This window comes from Hyperoodon ampullatus (assembly GCF_949752795.1).
Source record: "Hyperoodon ampullatus genome assembly, chromosome: 9".
NCBI lineage: Eukaryota > Metazoa > Chordata > Mammalia > Artiodactyla > Ziphiidae > Hyperoodon > Hyperoodon ampullatus.
The window spans coordinates 60,573,063-60,594,686 of record NC_136922.1 but is presented as its reverse complement, the minus strand read 5'-3'; the positions used below and the strand labels follow the sequence as shown (position 1 = coordinate 60,594,686).

At 41.4% G+C, this 21,624-nt stretch overlaps 1 protein-coding gene across 4 annotated transcripts in view; it reads left to right on the top strand.

Moving 5' to 3' along the window:
* JAZF1 (JAZF zinc finger 1) overlaps positions 1 to 21,624 on the top strand; it is a gene marked incomplete at both ends in the record, with an annotated part of 355,552 nt that overhangs the window by 195,921 nt on the left and 138,007 nt on the right. The gene's annotated exons all lie outside the window — the stretch shown is intronic.

The window sequence follows — 21,624 nt, the reverse complement described above, 5'->3', positions numbered from 1 at the left end:
TGCTCAGCTTCAAGTTCTTTTATGAAGCATGTTTTTTAAAGGATTCATTAATATAAACATCTATTTGCATATCTTCTTTGGGTTTCCTACTTATCAGCCTTTCCTGGAAGCGAGATAAAATATCTACAGTTTTTCATTAACCATAATTCTGGGGCTGTTTTAAGTAGAACACCTTCAAAATCACATCAAATACAAATAAAGATGTATGTGCTTATCTGGATTTCTCACAAAACCTGTGTTGTTTCCCGAGTTTAGCACAGGTTTTGAAAAGTCTTTAAGTATACATTAGAATTATGTGAAAAAGATGTATGTGAATTAGCCTAGTAACATTGAGGAATAAGATAAATAGTCTTATAGATCAATTATGGTATTGAATAGGACTTTTTAATAGTGTGGCTATTGTATTTTTGGTAAAATATGTTACCTATGTATATACAAACGCGTGTATTACTAAGCCTTATTCTAATGAGAGTCTGTGAGATTTTCACATTCATTCTTCCTGTGTGTATTGTCAGCCATGTTGGCAACAGGGATCTACTAATTACACAGGCATTACACTCACTAAAGAAAGAAATATTCTGCCAGGTGTGATTTGGGACTCTAGTGAAGTCGAAGTATAGGGACAAGGGCCACAGACAAAAAACCCACCAGAGAACTTGAATCAAGTATGATAGTTTAGTATAAACTGTGCAGTAGGATGTGCTTCAACCCTAGAGAGTCAGGGTGTAATCAGTGGGTGTGGACTTTCTGAGATGAGTCTTCTGGGAGAAAATGAGCATTTAAAAAAACAACCTTTTATTATTATAGCTGTATATTGCAGAAAATTAGAAAATATCAAAAAAAAATTTTTTTATTAAAACGTCACATTCCTGCCACCCAGATATCACTACTGGTAACACCTTAACACGCATTTTTCAGATCACTTTTAAAAAATACTATATAGTAGCAACTGTACTTCAATAATTAATTAATAAATACATACATACATACATACGTACAAAACACAATATAATTTTTAACCAAAAGCTGTACATACTCTTTTGCAGCCTGCTCAGTTTTGTCACTGATCTCTACGTTTTCAGTACATTTGCATCTAATCTAATACCCTTATCATATGCAGGTTTCCCCAGGTGATCTAAACAAGTCCATTATTGCTGTGTGTCTAACCCAGTGTCCAATCCAGAACATGATATTGCACCTGGATGTTTTGCCCCCCAAGTTTCTTTTAATCTGGCACAGTGACTTGTTGAAGAGATGGGCCAGCGTCCCACAGAATACTTTCGCCTTCTGGGTTTCCTTTAGGTTTTCTCCAAGAGGCCATTTGGCAGGTTCCTGTGTACCCTTTATTTGCTGTAAGCTGGAAGTTAGATCTGGAGAAGATGTGTCTTGAACTGGACATGTCATTGTATTTAGAGGTCTGAGACAATAAAGAATTCGCCATATCATGTCCTAGCTGGTAGAGAAGCAGACGTATGTAGGGGATTGAGACGTTTATTCATGATCTTTAAGTCAAGAGAAGGACTGTGTATGGAAGGTTGCCCAGGTTACTAACAACACTTCTCACTCGGGATCCCTCTGTGGACAGTGCTGCAAACATAACAGGACTGAACACATGGTAGACACTCTAGATATTGGTGTGTAGGTGATAAATAAACACCTGGTAGATGGAAAAGAGAGCTGAGCAATGGAGAGCTGCAAGGAGGAAGCCAAGTCTGGCCATAGGGAAAAAAAATGCTAAAAGGAGCCTTAAGGGGACTGGATACACTAAAACTCCTAGAGGAAAACATAGGCAGAACACTCTTTAACATAAATTGCAGGAATATTTTTTTGGACCCATCTCCTAGAGTAATAGAAATGAAAACAAAAATAAACAAATGGGCGGGCTTCCCTGGTGGCGCAGTGGTTGAGAGTCTGCCTGCCGATGCAGGGGACACGAGCTCGTGCCCCGGTCCGGGAGGATCGCACATGCCGTGGAGCGGCTAGGCCCGTGACCCATGGCTGCTGAGCCTGCACGTCCGGAGCCTGTGCTCTGCAACGGGAGAGGCCACAACAGTGAGAGACCCGCGTACCGCAAAAACAAACAAACAAACAAAAAATGGGACCCAATTAAACTTAAAAGCTTTTGTACAGCAAAGGAAACCACAAACAAAATGAAAAGACAACCTACGGAATGGGAGAAAATATTTGCAAACGATGCGACCAACAAGGGATTAATTTCCAAAATATACAAACAGTTCATACAGCTTAATATCAAAAAACCAAACAACACAATCAAAAAATGGGCAGAAGATCTAAATAAACATTTCTCCAAAGAAGACATACAGATGGCTAACAGGCACATGAAAAGATGCTCAGTATCGCTAATTATTAGAGAAATGCAAATCAAAACTACAATGAGGTATCACACCGGTCAGAGTGGCCATCATCGAAAAGTCTATAAATAATAAATGCTGGAGAGGGTGTGGAGAAAAGGGAACCCTCCTACCCTGTTGGTGGGAATGTAAATTGATGCACCCACTATGTACAATAGTATGGAGGTTCCCTAAAAACTAAAAATAGGGTTACCACATGATCCAGCAATCCCACTCCTGGGCATATATCTGGAGAAAACTCTTATTCAAACTCTAATTCAAAAAGGTACATGCACCCCAATGCTCAGAGCAGCACTATTTATAATAGCCAAGACATGGAAGCAACCTAAATGTCCCTCAATTACTACTCAGAATATTAGCCGTAAAAAATAAAATAATGCCAGCAACATGGATGAACCTAGAGATTATCATATTAAGTGAAATAAGTCAGACAAAGAAACATATCATATAATATCGCTTATATGTAGCTTCTTTAAAAAATGATACAAGTGAACTTATTTATAAAACAGAAATAGACTCACAGACATAGAAAACAAACCTATGGTTACCAAAGGGGAAAGAGGGGGAAGGGATAAATTAGGAGTTTGGGATTAACATACACACACTATTATACATAAAATAAAATAGATAAACAACAAGGTCCTACTGTATAGCATAGGGAACTATATTCAATATCTTGTAATAACCTATAATGGAAAAGAATCTGAAAAAGAACATATATATATGTATAACTAAATCACTTTGCTGTACACCTGAAACTAACACAACTTTGTGAATCAACTATACTTCAATTAAAAAAGAAAAGAAAAAAAATTGGGATAAAAAGGAGTCTTAAGGGCCTTTGATCCAGAAGGAAAACATATTGAAATTCACATGAAGCCAGTAAAGATGCAAGAAGAGAGTAATAAAGGTTAGGTAATGAGAAAGAAAGTCAGCTTGATGGCAATATCCTGAATACTGCAGAAAAGAGTACTGTTCAAAAAAAAAAAGTTGAACAAATAAGTTTTTTTTTTCCCCTTAAACCTCAGGGGGAAATAAAATCTTAACTTTGCTGAGCAGTGAAGACAGGAAAAGAATTAATATTTTTCTGCTCATATATCTGTTTATGCAACTCTGATGTTCTTCTGGGCACCTCAAAATTGACTTGAAACTTTCTTTGGCAATAACACTGACTGAAATTGCAGAGTTAGGGTTCTTAAAATGGAGCTAGCTGGGCTTCCCTGGTGGCGCAGTGGTTAAGAGTCCGCCTGCCAATGCAGGGGACACACGGGTTCGTGCCCCGGTCCGGGAAGATCCCACATGCCGCGGAGCCGCTGGGCCCGTGAGCCATGGCCGCTGAGCCTGCGCGTCCAGAGCCTGTGCTCCGCAACGGGAGAGGCCACAACAGTGAGAGACCCGCGTACCGCAAAAAAAAAAAAAAAAATGGAGTTAGCTTTTTGGATTAAAAAAAAAAAAAGAACTGAGTGGAAATCGGAGAGCCTTTGTTTATACCTATTTTAAATTGCTTTACTCTCTTGAACATAATGTGTTGAACAACCTTTAATTCCTTTAAAAGCGCATCTGTTACAACACCTGAGCAAATTTTAAAATAAAAATAGTTTAATGAGAAAGAGGGAGATTGAATGAATTAGTGAGGGTTGAAGGAGTAGTTCCGGGGGAAAAAAGATAGATATGGATTTTAAGGATAGGAAGTTCTGTTAATTTTGTGATGTTCGAAACAATGACAAGCTCATGTAATAGGAAATTTAATTGATTAGTTTGTATAATATTTATACACCTGGCAAAAGGTATAAAGGGCAAGAAGAAAAGCTAGATTTTGGATAGAAGAGACAATATAGAAGAAATAATACTAGAAAGAGCAAACATAACTCTTTTTATGTCTTGAGCTCTATGCTAAGCATTTTTCACATTACTTATTTCATTTAATCTTCACAGTGACCACATAAAAGAAGTACTGTGATGATCTTCATTTTACAGGTTCAGAAGTTGAGACTCAGAGAAGTTAAGTAACTTGCCCTAGATCCCCAGCTGGTAGGAAGTGGAGTATTAGGTTCAGACCTGCACAGTTAGGCTCCAGAACCTGTGTTTCTAATTGCTCTACGGGCTGCCTTGTTGGGATATCAGAGAGTAAAGTACTAGCTTAGAAAAGTAAGAGGAGAATGTGGAAAACTAATGATGAAAAAATCGGATAGGACAGCTGGGCAGAGGGGATGCAGAAAGACATAAAGATGAGAGTAATTACCGTGCTGTAGATAATTGGAGGGTAACAACCTAATAAAATTAAACAGTAGGAGACAGCAGAAGCTAAAACATGCTATGAGAAAGGTGACCAGGAGCTCCTAAGTGACGTATTGCTGCAAGAAAACTGGCCTGAGCGTGCAGGGCACAACCTAGTATAGCAGGCTTCAGCTAGAGTGGGGAAGGATGCCTTAGCATCTTAGATTGGGAGGAAAGAAAGGGCAGAGCCCTGTGAAGGCACAGGAAACTGTCCACCACCACCTCTCACCGGTAGGCAGGTGATAGGTGCGCTGTGGGGTGAAGTCAGGCATCTCCTTAGAAAGGTTGATGAGAAGCGCTGGGCTGCATCTGGGTATTTCCTTCAAGTTATTGTTATATAGTTTAGGTAGCTGCCTCGGGGTGACAAGATAGCTTATTAATAACTTGTGACTCCCCAGAAATGGGTAATTGGGATAACTTAAAGACATGATAACAGACATGGCTATAGCTGTTAATTACACTATTTTCTCTACAAAATATGTTTGTATTAAAATAATTGAATTTTCCAAGTTAACTTTTAATTTTTTAAATGTGTATATAATTTTGGTGTAAACTATAAAGGAATATCATGACTAGGCACAAATGGGTACCTTCTTGCACTCAATTCTTGTCATTTACTACCTAATAAACATGTAATATTCTCTCATTCCTAAACTACAGCTCTACTAGAATTCTCTTTGTAAGACTCCCTGCACCACTTGGCATAATAGTAATTAGGTATGACCTCCTCTAAAAATGAATTTTTGTTTAGCTTAGTGTTTGCTATTAAACAGCAAATTCTAGTCCCTAGAATAGTAATTCCAGTGGGTGTTTGCCTGCTCTCCTCTCCCTCCCTCCCTCTCTCTCTCTCTCTCTCTCTCTCTCTCTCTCTCTCTCTCTCACACACACACACACACACACACACACACAACTCATTTATTCCCAAAACAGTTCTGTGGTGAATTGATTTGAGGAAATCTGGAGTTAAATAACATGGGTTTCTTTACCACAGGATTTAATCAGATACTCTCCTATGCTGATATGCATTTTAAGTCTCCAAGAGAGATAGTATAATTTTCATATGTACCTGATCCCAGAGCACTTTTTCTTGAAGCATCTGATGGGACTAGTTCTGCTAGTTGGGGGTTGCTAGAATTCAGTCACTTCCACTTACATCCTCAACTTCCCCAAGGAACCATGAAGCCTTTTATTCAGGACAGCCTGCTCGTCTTTTTCTGATTCAAAATGCAGAACACTACCATTTCCCTCATGTTCAGCTGGGAAGAACAAGGACAAAATTCTGCCCTATGTGCCAACTCCATCAACTTCTACTCTGTGCCTGTTTGAATGGTGATCCATTTGCTTCTCTCAACCTGACCAGACACCTAGGTGGCTTCTATTAAAAATAAAGCTTTTTAGACATACAGATGGCCAAGAGACACATGAAAAGCAGCTCAGCATCACTAATTATTAGAGAAATGCAAATCAAAACTACAATGAGGTATCACCTCACACCGGTTAGAATGGGGATCATCAGAAAATCTACAAACAACAAATGCTGGAGAGGGTGTGGAGAAAAGGGAACCCTCTTGCACTGTTGGTGGGAATGTAAATTGATACAGCCACTATAGAGAACAGTATGGAGGTTCCTTAAAAAACTAAAAATAGAATTACCATATGACCCAGCAATCCCACTACTGGGCATATACCCAGAGAAAACCATAATTCAAAAAGACACATGCACCCCAGTGTTCATTACAGCACTGTTTACAATGGCCAGGTCATGGAAGCAACCTAAATGCCCATCAACAGAGGAATGGATAAAGAAGATGTGGTACATATATACAATGGAATATTACTCAGCCATAAAAAGGAACAAAATTGGGTCATTTGTAGAGACGTGGATGGATCTAGAGACTGTCATACAGAGTGAAGTCAGTCAGGAAGAGAAAAACAAATATCGTATATTAATGCATATATGTGGACCCTAGAAAAATGGTACAGATGAACCGGTTTGCAAGGCAGAAATAGAGGCACAGATGTAGAGAACAAATGTATGGACACCAAGGGGGGAAAGCAGTGGGGGGGTAGGTGAATTGGGAGATTGGGATTGACATATATACACTAGTATGTATAAAATAGATAAGTAATAAGAACCTGCTGTATAAAAAAAATTTAAAAAACAATAAATAAATAAATAAAACTTTTTTTGTTTGTTTAGAAATGATCCCTGTTTCTTCCCACCCATCTCCAATGTCATTCTCTTCTCTCTCTAAGGAATAGAGCAATGCAGTGGTGAAGAGCATGCGAGCAGGAGTCAGACTGCTTAGTTTTAAGTGCTGTCTCTGCTATGCATGAGCTATGTGAGCAAGTCGGCAAGTCTCAGCCTCTGTTTCCTCAACTCTAATGATAATAATAATACCTTCCTAACAGTGGGTATTAAATCAGTGTGGACAAAGCACATATAGTAGTCAGTGCCTGGGACATAGGAAGTGTTGTATAAGTAATAGGTCTTTTATTATTCTTTTTTTTTTTATTCTTTATATTCTGCTCATGCTAAGTCTCCCTTTTCTCTATCAAGTCAGTAATTAGAGGAACAGCTGCAGAGGAAGCATTGCTTTGGAACTGGGCCAGAACAGTTCCTACCAGGAAAGAAGCTCCACGAGGGCAGGGATACTTTCTATCTCCCATGACTGTGTCCCCAGCCCCCAGAACAGTATCTGGCACATAGTAGACTCTCAATAAATGTTTATTGAATGAGTAAATGAGTGAGTATGAATTTTCATATGAGTGAATGAGAGGGTGAATAAATCATTGATTCTAGGGACACTTCTCTGAGACACCAGGAGCCTCTACTTCCCATGTGCACTGAGAGGGCTATGTGATAAAAATGGAGTGGGGTACAACTTTTATTCAGTATTCACATGGAATGCAGCATAAAGTATGCTAAACAGTGGCCATTGCTAATTCCCCCACCATAAACAACTGGACAGATGGATGAGACAGTGGTTTTCAAGTTCTGGACAATAGGCAGTACCAGATGATCCCTGAGATAAAGGAAACTTAGGAGGTGAGCCCTGTGGTCATCTGGCTCACTGACAGGACAGTTTCCTTACTGCAGTCGAGTGTGCTAGAACCCAAAGAGAGAGGGGTCAGAATTAGGGCAACTAAAGCTGCTGGAATCTGTAGCACAGGGAGACTGGAGATGAGAGATCTATGCAGAAAGGGACCACAAAGGTCTGTGTGAAGGTCCTTCATGAGTCCATGGCTGAGAGTGGACATGTTCAGGGTAAGACTGTGAGTCTTACCAAAGAGCAGCAGCTACAGGAGTAAGGATGGAACAGCAAGACCAGAGGTCAAGCAGTACTGGTAGGCATTGCATTCTAGCCCAGCCAGCGTGGAAACAACAACCTGTTAATACCCTAATCTTCCAACTGAGGTACCAGAAAGACTCAAATTAGAGATAAGGACTTTGTTCTAGAGTGTGGCCTGCTCTAGAGATACCCTAACAGCTCCTAAAACCAAGACTCCATAACTTTTTCAGAGGAGACAGTTTGGAGGTGAGTGCTGACAAGTTAGAAGGTCTTGGGAAACACTTTGGGCTTTCCACAGATCGGCCTTAATAAACCATAAATGTAGGCCTACACAAGTTCAACATGATCAACCTGAAACTGAGCTGCCTGCTAGAATAAAAATCAATAGTCTTCACAGAAATTAATCAGATACACAATGTCTAATACACAATAAAAAATTACTAGACATGAAAGGCTTAGGAAAGTCTTACTCTTTGGCGTGAAAAAAAAAAAAGCAGTCAATAGACACCCTCCCTGAGATGGCTCAGGTGTTAGATTTAGGAAACAAAGACTTAAAAGCAGTCATTATAAATGTGTTCAAGACGTAAAGGAAAAATATACTAAATAAGAGTTCGTTTTGAATGAAAATAAAATTAGTCTGGATGCTTTTTTAAAAGAAATTCTCCTACCAGAACCTGAACTACTTAATGAAAGCTTTCTTTCTCTTTCTTTCATTCCCACTCCAAAACCTCACCTAACTCCCCCAAACCCTCACTCTTGCTATTTCAGTTGGACTTATTTTTGCCAGATTATAGTCAATCATGGCCTCATAAAAAAGGCTGTAATTGGCCAAGTGTGTACTGCCCTTCCATTTATTTTATACAAACAAGCCTGAAGTATTTGGTTTTTTTTTTTTTTTTTTTTTGCGGTACGCGGGCCTCTCACTGTTGTGGCCTCTCCCGTTGCGGAGCACAGGCTCCGGACGCGCAGGCCCAGCGGCCATGGCTCACGGGCCCAGCCGCTCCGCGGCATATGGGATCCTCCCAGACCGGGGCACGAACCCGTATCCCCTGCATCGGCAGGCGGACTCTCAACCACTGCGCCACCAGGGAGGCCCTGGTTTTTTTAAATCTGAAAGCAGTGGATTTTTTTTTTCATGAAACCACCTGTTGTGGTCTTCTGAGAGCAATCATTTATTACAGTACAAGACATGCTTTCCTATTTCCCTCTGTCCACCAGACCTGAGGTTCTGCTGTGTGCCCCGGCCCCAGACTGAAGTTTGTGGCCTAATGCATGCCATAAACATGTTGCATGCTGTCAGAACTCAAACACCAGACATTGTGCTACCATTTTCTTAGCCTGTGTTTTTATGGACATCAGTTGAAACAAAGCCAAGATGGCTGCCTTCCAGATTCTCCTTGTAATATCTCTAACCTGATTTGGCTTGCTCATTGTGTACCGCAAGACTCATGTACTCTCAGGAGACATTGGGAAGCTGGAAAGAGCCCTTATGTGACATTTTGGCTTGCTCCAACAGAATTAGCTTGTGCTGCTGGCATAAAACACATGGTAGGAGAGGTGAGTCTTGGCAGAGCTGGGTGATATGATTCGCTTCTTAGGTACTGGGCCTCCCTGTATAACTTACTTGTCATCCACAGTTAGGGCAATCAGGATGTTAAAACAGGCTGCTCATACGACTCAAATCATACTGGGCCATTTTTTAGTCTTTCTTATGTCTACCCATAAGTATTTGTAATTGTTCTTTTTATGCATCTTTAAGTCCATTTCAAAGCTGCATTACATTTTTTCAAAATCTTCAAACTTATTGGTCAAAAGAGATTCAGTGATATTGAAACCATTTAGAAATAGTCTTAGATTTCCTTTTTTTCCCCCCTTTGTAGAAACCCATTTCTTGGACTTTGTCCTAAGCAAGAGCTGCTCTATTTTCAATCTCTCCAGCTGTGACATTTCCCTGTGGATCAGAGTCTCCAGTACTGCCTCCCTCTTGTGCCCTCTTCCTGGCACCACATTTACCTAGAGACCTCTAGGATCTCAGCCCTTCCTTCCTTGCTTACCTCCACATTTGGGCTGGTTGCTGGATATTAGCTTTGAATTTACCGATTTGGATTAATCCCTCATCCCAGGGCCCTTGCCCACTCATCATCTCCAGTCTCAGCCTCGGGTCAACCTGACATGATGTGCCTCGCTTCTCAGGCTCGCTGCTGAGAGTCGCTACAGAAAAGTGCCTTACAGCACAATGTGTTCCACCACAAACACAACCATTCCAACCTCAGCTGGACCCTCAGGACTGTCCCATAATCCTTTCATCCCAAGTTAAAACCTTGCTAAACTTGCCACAGTCCGTTTCAAGTGTTTCCCATTGTATTAATGTTCCTAAAGGAATTCCCAGTCCCCTCATCAGCAGATGTTCTCAGTTCCTGTCCGGAGAAGATGGAGACGATTTCTGCATCCCGTCTCAACTTCTCTCTTTTTCGTCTCCAATCTCATCTGGATTTTTCATCCATGTTCTGTTCATTCTCTCTCTCCCTTGTTCAAAGCTGGCGCCAAGGCCCGTACTCTACATCCATCTCTCGTCTATGTGGCCTTAAACCCCCTATTGTCTGACTTCTTTTAGTCACACTTCATATATCCTAAGGTCTGGTCTATCCTAAGAATGCCCTATCCATTTCTGTTTTCTCTTCATGGATAACCACAGCATCTTCCCTGAGACGTTCCCCTACTTGCTTACCAAATTTGATGCCCTTGGCCACTGTCTGTTTCTGAAACCCTTTCCTCCCTTGCACCCACAAACTCGTCCTGTCCTGGTTTTTCTGCTACCTCTTGGCCACACAAATAGAGGCTTCTCCCTAAGTTTTGTGCCTAGAATTTTGCTTTTCCGTCTGTATTCACTCCATTCTTTGAGTTTAGCTCTCACTTCTGTGGAGAGGACTCCCAACCCCTAATGCCAGGATTTCTCCAATTCTCATTTCTAACTGCCGGTTGGTACATGAATGTTCGGTACAGGCTCAATTCATCCAGTGCTGGGCCCATTGTTTCACATCCCCCTCCAAAATGGCTTCTCCTTTTTGGATTCATAATGTTGTTTCATGATACCTACCCATTCATTAGCCTAGGAAGCTTGGAGTTAATTATTTTCTACCCACCACTTTCTCTCACTCCCATTTCCAAATAACCAGGCACCAAATCTGTAACATCTGCATCCTCATCACCTTTTTAAAAAAATAAATTTATTTATTTTATTTATTTATTTTTGGCTGCATTGGGTCTTCGTTGCTGCACGTGGGCTTTCTCTAGTTGCAGCGAGCGGGGGCTACTCTTCATTGCAGTGCACGGGCTTCTCATTGCGGTGGCTTTGCTTGTTGTGGAGCACAGGCTCTAGGCGCGTGGACTTCAATAGTTGTGGCTCATGGGCTTCAGTAGTTGCGGCTCATGGGCTCTAGAGTGCAGGCTCAGTAGTTGTGGCACACGGGCTTAGTCGCTCCGTGGCATGTGGGATCTTCCTGGATCAGGGCTCGAACCCATGTCCCCTGCATTGGCAGGCAGATGCTTAACCATTGCACCACCAGGGAAGCCCCCTCATCATCTTTTGAACACTTCCCCTGCTACTGTCCTTCCTTGAAACTCTAACTCCCTGTTTCGGATTGTCTCGAGAACTCATGAACCTCTCTGCCTGCCTCCACCCTGAGTGCCAGCTGCCATCAGAAGATTGGTCAAAAGTATCAGTCCAGGGCTTCCCTGGTGGCGCAGTGGTTGAGAGTCCACCTGCCAATGCAGGGGACACAGGTTCGTGTCCCGGTCCGGGAAGATCCCACATGCCGCGGAGCGGTTGGGCCCGTGAGCTATGGCCGCTGGGCCTGGGTGTCCAGAGCCTGTGCTCCGCAACGGGAGAGGCCACAACAGTGAGAGGCCCGCGTACCACAAAAAAAAAAAAGAAAAAAAAAAAGTATCAGTCCATCAGCATCAGGTACAAAAACCTTCCATGCTTTGCCCTCAGCTTGCCGTGTTCTTCCTCTTTTCTTCACTCTTTCCTGGCTGTGACAATTTTGCTCTTCAAGATCAACTTTTCATGCTACCTATTTTATGAAGGTTCCCCACAATCCCAGAATGACTTGTTGAAATCTTTAAGTTCCTTTTCCAAAATCATAGCATTTACACACTTTGCTATGACCATTGACTCATAAAATTTAGATTTGTGTACAAATGTATTTAAGGTCAGTAGCTTATCTCCTCTCTCCCCAACTCCCCACCAAGCCTCCTACCCCAGAGCAACCAACATCATAGTGGGTATCCATCTACATTTGTACTCAGGTACAGACATGTATTGTAGGGGTTTGGTTGTTGGTGACATTTGTTTTTATAAAAAATGGGAGCCTGAAATATATATATGTATGTGTATATGTGTGTGTGTGTGTATAAATTGCACACTTCTCTTTTTGATTTCCATTTAACTTATTTCGGGTCAAAGTTAGGGCTAGCTCTAACTCATTCTTTTAATACCTACATAAAATTCTAAGAAACAGATGTATAATAGTTCAACCCTTTCACTGCTGATTGGTGGACATTCAGGTTGTTGCCAGATTTGTTTGCATGTGTTTGTGTTTTTGCCGCTAATAACAGGGCTGCCACATGGATTAACCCCTGTTTATTCTGCATGCTGATTCTTTGCTTGTGTTTCTACATTAGTAGACCCTAAGTCAGATCACCTCCCTCTCCCGCCAATGGCTTCCTGTCTCATGTGGAGTCAAAATGAAACTCCTCGTCATGGCTAACAAGGCCTCTGTGATGGGGCACTCGCCACCTCTCAGCCTCACCTCTCACCAGCACAGCTCCTGCTTGGTGAGATCGCCCTGCTCCCAGCCCTTGTCCTCGCTGGTCCCTCTGCCGGGATGCTCTCCCTCCCATCAGAGCTTCACGCAGTTCCCTCCCTCCCCTCCTTCAGGTATCTGGTCACATGTCACCTGCACAGCAGGCCTTCTCTGACCACCAGCTGAAATAGTTCCCTGTCGGCCTTACTCTGCTTTTCTTGTTCTTTATGTCACTTACGACCACCTCAAATCACAGTTTAATTAATTGCTTTGTTGTTTGGTACCTGGCTCCCGCTGGAGAATGGGCGCTCCCTGGGGGCACGGACTTTGTCTTGGTCATCACTGTGTCCTCAGCTTCTGGAACAGGGCCTGTTACATCATAGATGGTCAGTGAATATGTCCTGAATAAGCGTGTGACTAACAATCATAGTTTTATATGTATGTGTCTTGTGTAGCCCTCCCATTACGTGTTTTACTCATCTTTCTATTTCTTGCCTCTTCACACCTGACTGTATGGCAAGTACTTTGCCTATGGTATGAGATGCAATCAAAGCACCGTTGTGCACGGTGGCAAATTTTAACATAAGGGACGACCTTGGAGATGCCCCTCCGCCTGCCACCATACACATTTAGAAAATGACTCAAGGCGCTACACCTCTCTTATTTCATTTGGAAATTCAGATCGCTGGCAGTAATCTACTTGATTTATCGTTTTCCCCTTATGTGTAGCACCTCGGAGTTAATTAAGAAGGCCATGAATCTTCCCTCCGTTGCTCTCGCGCACTCCCCTTTGCTGGATGCTCTCATATTGCTGAGACTGTTGATTTGGGACTCAAGTTGAAACATAACTTAATTTTCTCACATTGAGGTTCATTATGCTGAGCCTAAAGACTAGTCTTGCCTCCGAAGGCCCCTTCACTGGCAAACTTTACAATAGTTTCGTGTTCCCAGTTTCTAAATAACTTGTTCTCATTTCCGCTACCATGGCCAAGACCCTGCCTGTTGGCTCACAGTAGAGCAGCTGGGTCAGCCCCGTGGCCCCAGAAAGACCTCACCATCCTCACAGTGTAGATTCTCAGCTCTGGTCCGTGCATAGGTTGTTTCCAGCAATAGCAATGCAGACTTAGAGGGGAGAGCCACACAGCCATGCCCCCCAACACCACACAAGACCATCCAGCCCGAATAAGAGAAGACAGTTAAGTCATGAGAAAGCATTAGCCTTATGTCCTTAGAAGACCAAAGCTAAATTTTATTGAAATTGTCATGTTAAGGAAGAATGGAATGCATAATACAGGAAATTACTTCCTTTGTCTCATCATTTTCAACACAGATTAGCTTCTGTTAGTTGAGCACCTACTGTGTGCAGGGCACAGGGCAATGCACTTCACTGTGTCATCCGTAATCTCACAATGACTCTGCCTCACAGCTCTGCTCTCCCTTTTACCCCTAATAAAATGAATTCCCAGGGAGGTTGTGGGACTTTTTAGTGCCTTGGACCCCTCTGGTGAGCTGGAGAAGCCTATGGACTATTTCCCAAAATAATATTTTTAAGTTCATAAGCTAAAATATATAATATTACAAAGAAAACCAATTATATTCCAATGCAATTGTCAAAATACTAAAATTATGAATTTTTGATATGTGCTTCTTAAGGCCTTAAATAAGAAAGCTTAGGTGCTGGGTGAATAGTTTCCATAATTTCAAATTAGTATGAATATAAACAATATTTTGAGATATCTGTTACAATTATACTGTGGTATCAAAATATCTGTGACATCTCTGGGTGTGACATCATAGACACTGCGAAAATACTATGATTCGTTGCCTATATTCGTAATTGAAACAAATGCTACATTTCAGTTAGAGGTTAGTGCAAGGTGTAATTTTTTTTTTTTTTTTTTTTGGCGGTATGCGGGCCTCTCACTGTTGCGGCCTCTCCCGTTGCTGAGCACAGGCTCCGGACGCGCAGGCTCAGCGGCCATGGCTCACGGGCCCAGCCGCTCCACGGCATGCGGGATCCTCCCGGACCGGGGCACGAACCCGTGTCCCCTGCATCGGCAGGCGGACTCTCAACCACTGTGCCACCAGGGAAGCCCCAAGGTGTAATTTTTTTAATTCAAGTTCACAGGTCTCCTGAGTTCTATCCATGGTCCCTTTAGGTCCACATACCCCAGGTTAAAAACACCTCAGGTAGGTGTCACCGTTACTAAGTAATTTTCAGAGGTAAACGCAGACCCAAATTGATGCAATTCCAAAGTCGTTGCTTTTTCTTGTATGTCATGGTGCCTCCCCGTACTATTACCTTGCTTTCCATAAAAACTTCACATATTTTACTCATCATCATACTGCCGTGTGGGGTAGGTCATGGCACAAACAAATAATAAAAATTAAAATGTGTATAATAAACCTTTTTTTTAAACAAGGAACTTCCACAAATAATTCCAAGTATTCTGATTTCTTATGAAATCATACATTTTCTCCACTGAGCCATGATTCTATTATAAAAATTTCTCTGACCTTATTTTTTACAAGGATCAGAGAAATTCAGTGACTTACCCACGTTCACACAGCTACTAGATGACAGACTCGGGATTTGAACTCCCAGGTCTTTTTGTCCTGTATTCTCATCATTCTTCAGGATTACCTGGATACCAAGGTAAAAAGATGTCAGATAATTTCTCTCAAAACCACATGGAGGGCTTCCCTGGTGGCGCAGTGGTTAGGAGTCCGCCTGCCGATGCAGGGGACACGGGTTTGTGCCCTGGTCCGGGAGGATCCCACATGCCGCGGAGCAGCTAGGCCCATGAGCCACGGCCACTGAGCTTGCGCGTCCGGAGCCTGTGCTCCGCAACGGGAGAGGTCACAGCAGTGAGAGGCCCGCGTACCGCACCAAAAAAAAAAAAAAAAAAACCACATGGAATCCAGGCATGTCCAGGAGAAGTCCCATGTCTCCGAATCTCCAATCTGTTGTCTTGCCTCATACACATTGCATCTAAAAACCCACAGCTCAGAATTTACCCACATATAGTTCTTCAATCGGACATGCAAACCATGTGCAGTTACCAGACGTGAATAATTTAAGTGCTAGCTTGTATTTTATGTCATTGTCTCCAGTTGCTGATAAAACCCAAACAACAAGCAGGGAGGATTTTTCATTCCACCCTAAGCAGGTGGTAATTTAGTCTCTGGTCATTGCACTCCTGTCAGTTCTTTCCCAGGGGCTTTTCTCCCTTGCTTGATGCCAGTTAGTGCATTTTCCTTGACAGTCAATTCACTCTGCACCGTTGCTCAGGCCATAAACGTGATGTTCGACAAGCAGAAGGATTTGCAGAGAAGCCTTCCTGGGGCTCCCACCTTTCGTGATCACCAAAATTTCCCTGCAGATTTAGGTGACAACATGGGCCCATGTAATTTACAGATGGTGGGGCCAGTGTACAATCAGTTCTTGCCAGCTCCCTCTCTCCTCTAATGAGATACGATTCAGCATGCCAAGACCAGAAATTGCATCTGGCTTTTGGAGTTGTCCCTGCCTTCTCAGCAGTGTCTGTATACATCTTTTCTTGACTGTGCCTGGCTTAGCCAACTCAATTTTTCATTTCAAGTTCAGAGTTTAGCAACTGTCAATACTAGGTTCTCTCGAAAAGCAGTCTCACCAAGGCAAATTGCATGCCCTTCTCTTTATATCAGATACTGCCCAAGTTTGCCTTTTGCCCAAACTAAGGTTAACCAAAAAGGATAATTGGTATCACCGTCCCTACAACCAGAGAAAGAATGCACAGTGTTCTTTGGCAGTGTGTGTGAACTGCAGATTCCTCTGTACTTTAGTCTTCCAGGAAAAATAGAATCAATTGTTGGTGCACACTTGATTTATTTTTTCAGTTTCATTATTGGGGCAGATTCATTTGGAGCAAATAAGCTGGGAATTTGCTTAGACTTGTTCTTCATTGTGACCATACAAACATTCCTCTTTCTTTTATTGCCCATTTTATCATTGTGTTCAGCACCCGCCACAATCAGTGATGTACAATTCTCTTGGGCCAAACAAGTATGATGGAAAGCTGGTTTCTGTATCACATTCATCTTTGCTAGACGTCAGCCCTATTTTTGAAAACTCAAAGCTGGAATGCTTTTAATTAATAAAGGCACATTATGCTCTTAGCTCATTTACCCTTTAAAAATTTTTTTATGGTCTTTGGCATAGATTTCTCTAGGACTAAGGCATCAACATCTTATTTTCTAGAGTTTTAAAGGGGCAGGCACATATTTGTGTATAATATCAAAGTTAAAGAAATCTTCATTTAAACTTGAAAAGCTATTGTAAACCCTTCAATTTCTCCCTTAGGTCTCCCAACATCCTTGTAGCCCCTAAAAGATGTTCAATACAAAAGACAGGTCCTGGCTCTAGAATTCTACCTGATAAGCCTTTTTTTCCCCATCTTCGAAATAACAAGAGCTTTGCCCATGGCTGTCATCTCTTCCCATCTGTTAATAAGTTTATTACGTGAACTGTGAATTATGAGACTCATTCTGTTATGTATAGAATAATACTGTTTATGGCAAAGCAAATTAATCAGGAATTTCATGTGGACTTCCATTTAATTGTATTTTGTTTCTTTGGCTTACCGTGTGTTTTTGAGATTCATCCATGCTATTGCATGTATTAGCACATGTTTTGTTTTTGCTTGTCATATCCATTCTCCCAATGATGATCTTTGACTATTACAAGTAGAGAGTCTGTGAACGTTCTCGTTACAGTCTTTTTGCAGATATAGCATTCATCTCTCTTTGGTGTATTTCTAGAAGTGGAATTGCTGAGGCATGGTGTAGTGTGTATTTAGCTATTAGAAACAGCCAAATAGTTTTTGCCAGTGGTTGAACCACTGCACTCTCCTACAGGCGAGGAATGAGACTTCAGTAGTTTTGCCTCTTCACCAGCACTGTACTATCAGCCATTTCAGTTTCAGTCATTCTGGTGGTTGTCTAGTGGTATTTAGAGCAATATATTTTTGGTCCATCATACCTCTTTATTTTTGGTATATAAAAATGCTAAAATAAGAATAAGAATTAAAAATGGAAAGAAATAAGCACTCAGATTTCATCAACAAATTAGATGCTTTTATCTTTCCCTCCAAGTGTTTATCCACACATATGTTTAAAAATTGTGATAAACTCTTTCTAAAATTTTGCTTTGTCACTTATGTTTTTCTAGGTTGCTATGCAATAATTAGTTTTTAAAAACCCTGGCAATGTGAATCCACAAATATGGCTGGTAAGAAGACATTAGTCCATCTTTTTACAAATAAAAGTGTGGGTCTGTTGAATCCTGCCTTTACCACTGTAAGAAAGGGCAGACAGTCAGAAAACTGTGGAGTGTCACTGTATTCTATTTTCTCCTCCTGTGCCCAAGCATAGAGCCCCACAGGTGTGCCTGAGCCATTCCTGCCCATGCCTCAGGGAGGGATGTGGCCAGACAGGATGCAGCTGAACCTGTGGTGTCTACTCCACTGCTCCCCCAGAGCCCCTGTATGCATCTTGCTCTGCTAGTGGCTTTGGCCCACTGCCCAAAGAGTGAAACTATGTAAGGTATTTCTTTTAAAAAATGAGAACAGCTTTTTTTTTTCTAAGAGTAAATGCAATGTGCCTAAGTATACGGATGTACATAATAAAAGTGTAAAGAAGTTCATTGCATAGAGAACTATAAAAGCCAGGATCACCGTTATCTCTAGGGACAAGAGTACCATGGGAAAGAGTAGGGAAAGGGCTTCACCTGTGTTGGTAGCATTTTATTTCTTAAGCTGGAGGTGGGTTTACAAGTTTTTGTTGCAGGGTTCTTTAAACCATTTTGAAATCTTAATGTTTTAGTCAGTTCATTCTCATTATTAATGATTCACATATCAATGAACGATATAAAAGAGAAATGAAAATATATTTCCACCACCATGCACAGGAAATACTGCTCTTAACTTTTTGGCCCATGTCCTTCCAGGATTTTGTGTGTTCTATTCTCTCTCTATATATATATGTTAATGTTTTATATATACACATTTATCAATGTATGAACATTTCCACAATGAAATGTGTGTGTGTATATATATACACACATATATATAAAGAGAGAGAGAAAATATAATATATAAATGGAACATACTCTATACTCCTTTTTTTTTTTTTTTTTTGCCTGTGTTAGGTCTTCATTGCTGTACATGGGCCTTCTCTAGTTGAGGCAAGCAGGGGCTACTCTTCTTGTGGTGCGCAGGCTTCTCATTGTTGTGGCTTGTCTTGTTGCAGAGCACAGGCTCTAGGCACGCAGGCTCAATAGTTGTGGCGCACGGGCTTAGGTGCCCTGCGGTACGTGGGATCTTCCCAGGCCAGGGATTGAACCCGTGTCCCCTGCATTGGCAGGCGGATTCTTAACCACTGCACCACCAGGGCGACCCTATACTCCATTTTTATAATCCTCCCTTTTTAAACAAATTTCATTGTGGAACTATTTATATATTAATAAACAGCTATATATTATCATTAAAACGGGTATGTATTAGCCTATGTATAAGTTTACTATAAATTTATTTAAACCAGCCCTTTCTTGATGAACATTTAGGTAGTTTTCCTTTTCTTTTTTTTTTTTTTTTGTCATTAATGTAAAAACAATACAGCAATGAACAAACAGAATTTACATCTTTTGCACACCAGTCCAGTTATTCCCTTAGGATGAACATCCATCAAGGGAATTGCTGAGTCTGAAGATGTGTACAACTGAAATTTAGATAAATTTCACTGAAGTATCCTCTAGAAATGGGTTCCAGTGTAGAATGTCTAAGAATCTGTCCTATCCTTCCTTATCTTCAGTGGGAATTAGGATTCTTTTGACTCTTTGCCAGCATGAAAAACTTAACCACCTAAAAACATATTTATATAAACATTGTTATAATTTTCACCTATTTGATTCAGTATCTTATTAAGATAATGTTTTTTTCTCTTTACAAAGCACTATCTCGTCATGGTGGAAACTTAGTAAAATAAAGAAGATAATGAAAAACTTTAAATATCTCCACCCAGAGTTAATCACGGTTAATATTTCTGGGTATCTTCTTCTAGTTGTTTTTCTTGTGCATATTTTTCCAGAATGCTACCATACAGGGAATTCCTTCATCTGCTTTTCTCACTTTCTTAACTACATTTAGAGTGTTTTTTGGCCTCTAAATATTTTTTTTTAATTTTTTTTTTTTTTTTTTTTTTTTGCGGTACGCGGGCCTCTCACTGTTGTGGCCTCTCCCGTTGTGGAGCACAGGCTCCGGACACTCAGGCCCAGCGGCCATGGCTCACGGGCCCAGCCGCTCTGCGGCATGTGGGATCTTCCCGGACCAGGGCACAAACCCGTGTCCCCTGCATCGGCAGGCGGACTCTCAACCACTGCGCCACCAGGGAAGCCCTAAATATTTTTAAAAATAATCATTTGGCAGCACTAATACCTAGAACTTATTCATCCATTTCCTGTGCTGGCCATTGGACTGTTTTATATTTTTCAGTGTTATGAATGATGCCATGATTCCCTCTGACCTGTTTCTAGAACTGGAATTCAAGACTGTGAACACTTGAACACTGATACAGAGTGTCAAAGTATTTCCATAAAGGATGTAGTCATTTTGATTCTTACCAGTAGTGAACAAGAATATTTCACTATTTCCTTGCTGACATTAAGGATTATCATTTTAAAAAACTTTTGCCAATTTAATATTAAGGAAACCATGGCATATGGTATTTATGAATGACTAGTATGATGGATCCCAGTTTTTCATGTAACAGGACCATGGCACAGTCAGAAGAGGGCTGGATCCTTTCAACACATGAAAGAAGTGTAGAATTTCCAGGTTGTCTTCTGGAATCCCTTCCAAAAGGGTACTGAATATGAGATCCAGCTTGAAGCCAAGATTTATAGCCCCAGACCCCATAGAACAATGATCAAATCATTCATATACATCATAGAGTCCCCTGTTTGAAACTGAATGACTAGATAAATATTCGTGTGACTCCTGAGGAATAAAGATCATCCTGTGTTTAGATTTGCCCCCTTCCTTCTCACCATTTGTGATCAGTCTGTGAAAATCACAAAGGTTCTAGAAGAGTTAGAGAACCAGATGTAAGAGGGTGGAAAGGAGATAAGTGTGCTGCCGGGTTTCTGGTCCTCTCTCTTTTCAACAGCCCCTCCCTCTAGCTCCCCACTTTCTTCCCATCCTCCCAAAATGAGCAGAAGTCTAAGATGAGAAGCTAAGTAAGAAATAGTAATTGGGCCTTTGCAAATCTCTTGGTTTGGAATTGACGTAGACCCTGACTAGCCCAGTTCCTTAGATCTATGAAGTCCATACCATCTTGCAGTTAACCTGGGTGTCCCAGCTTGTTTTCTTCTCTTGTCTGAACTTAAGCAGCTGGAAGTTGAAGCCACTACCTCATCTTTGCTGCTTGCACTGCTTCTTTGCAAGTTACCAGATCAGAATCCCAGACCCCGAAAGGAATTAAGGAAAGAACTGGAAAGGACTTTCCAAGCAGGGTACCATGGGAAGGTCAGACAGTCAGGATCATCCCTTGAGAGTTTCTGAAGAATTTTGTTTATTCAAAAGCTTCCACTCATATAAAAGCGTGAAAATAAACCTGCCTTTCCCACTAGAGAGATTTGGCCACCAGTAACGATTGTGGCAGACTGTTATCCTGCTTCTCCTCTGTATTTACAGAGGCTCAGAGAGGGGATAATGCATTTTATGGACTTCATATCATTACAGGTCTGGCCACATTCCATATGTCATTGGTGCCCTTGCCTTCCAGGAGTCTTTCCTCCCTCCTCCTGACCCCCCCACCCTCCCGCCCATGAACGTAACTGTG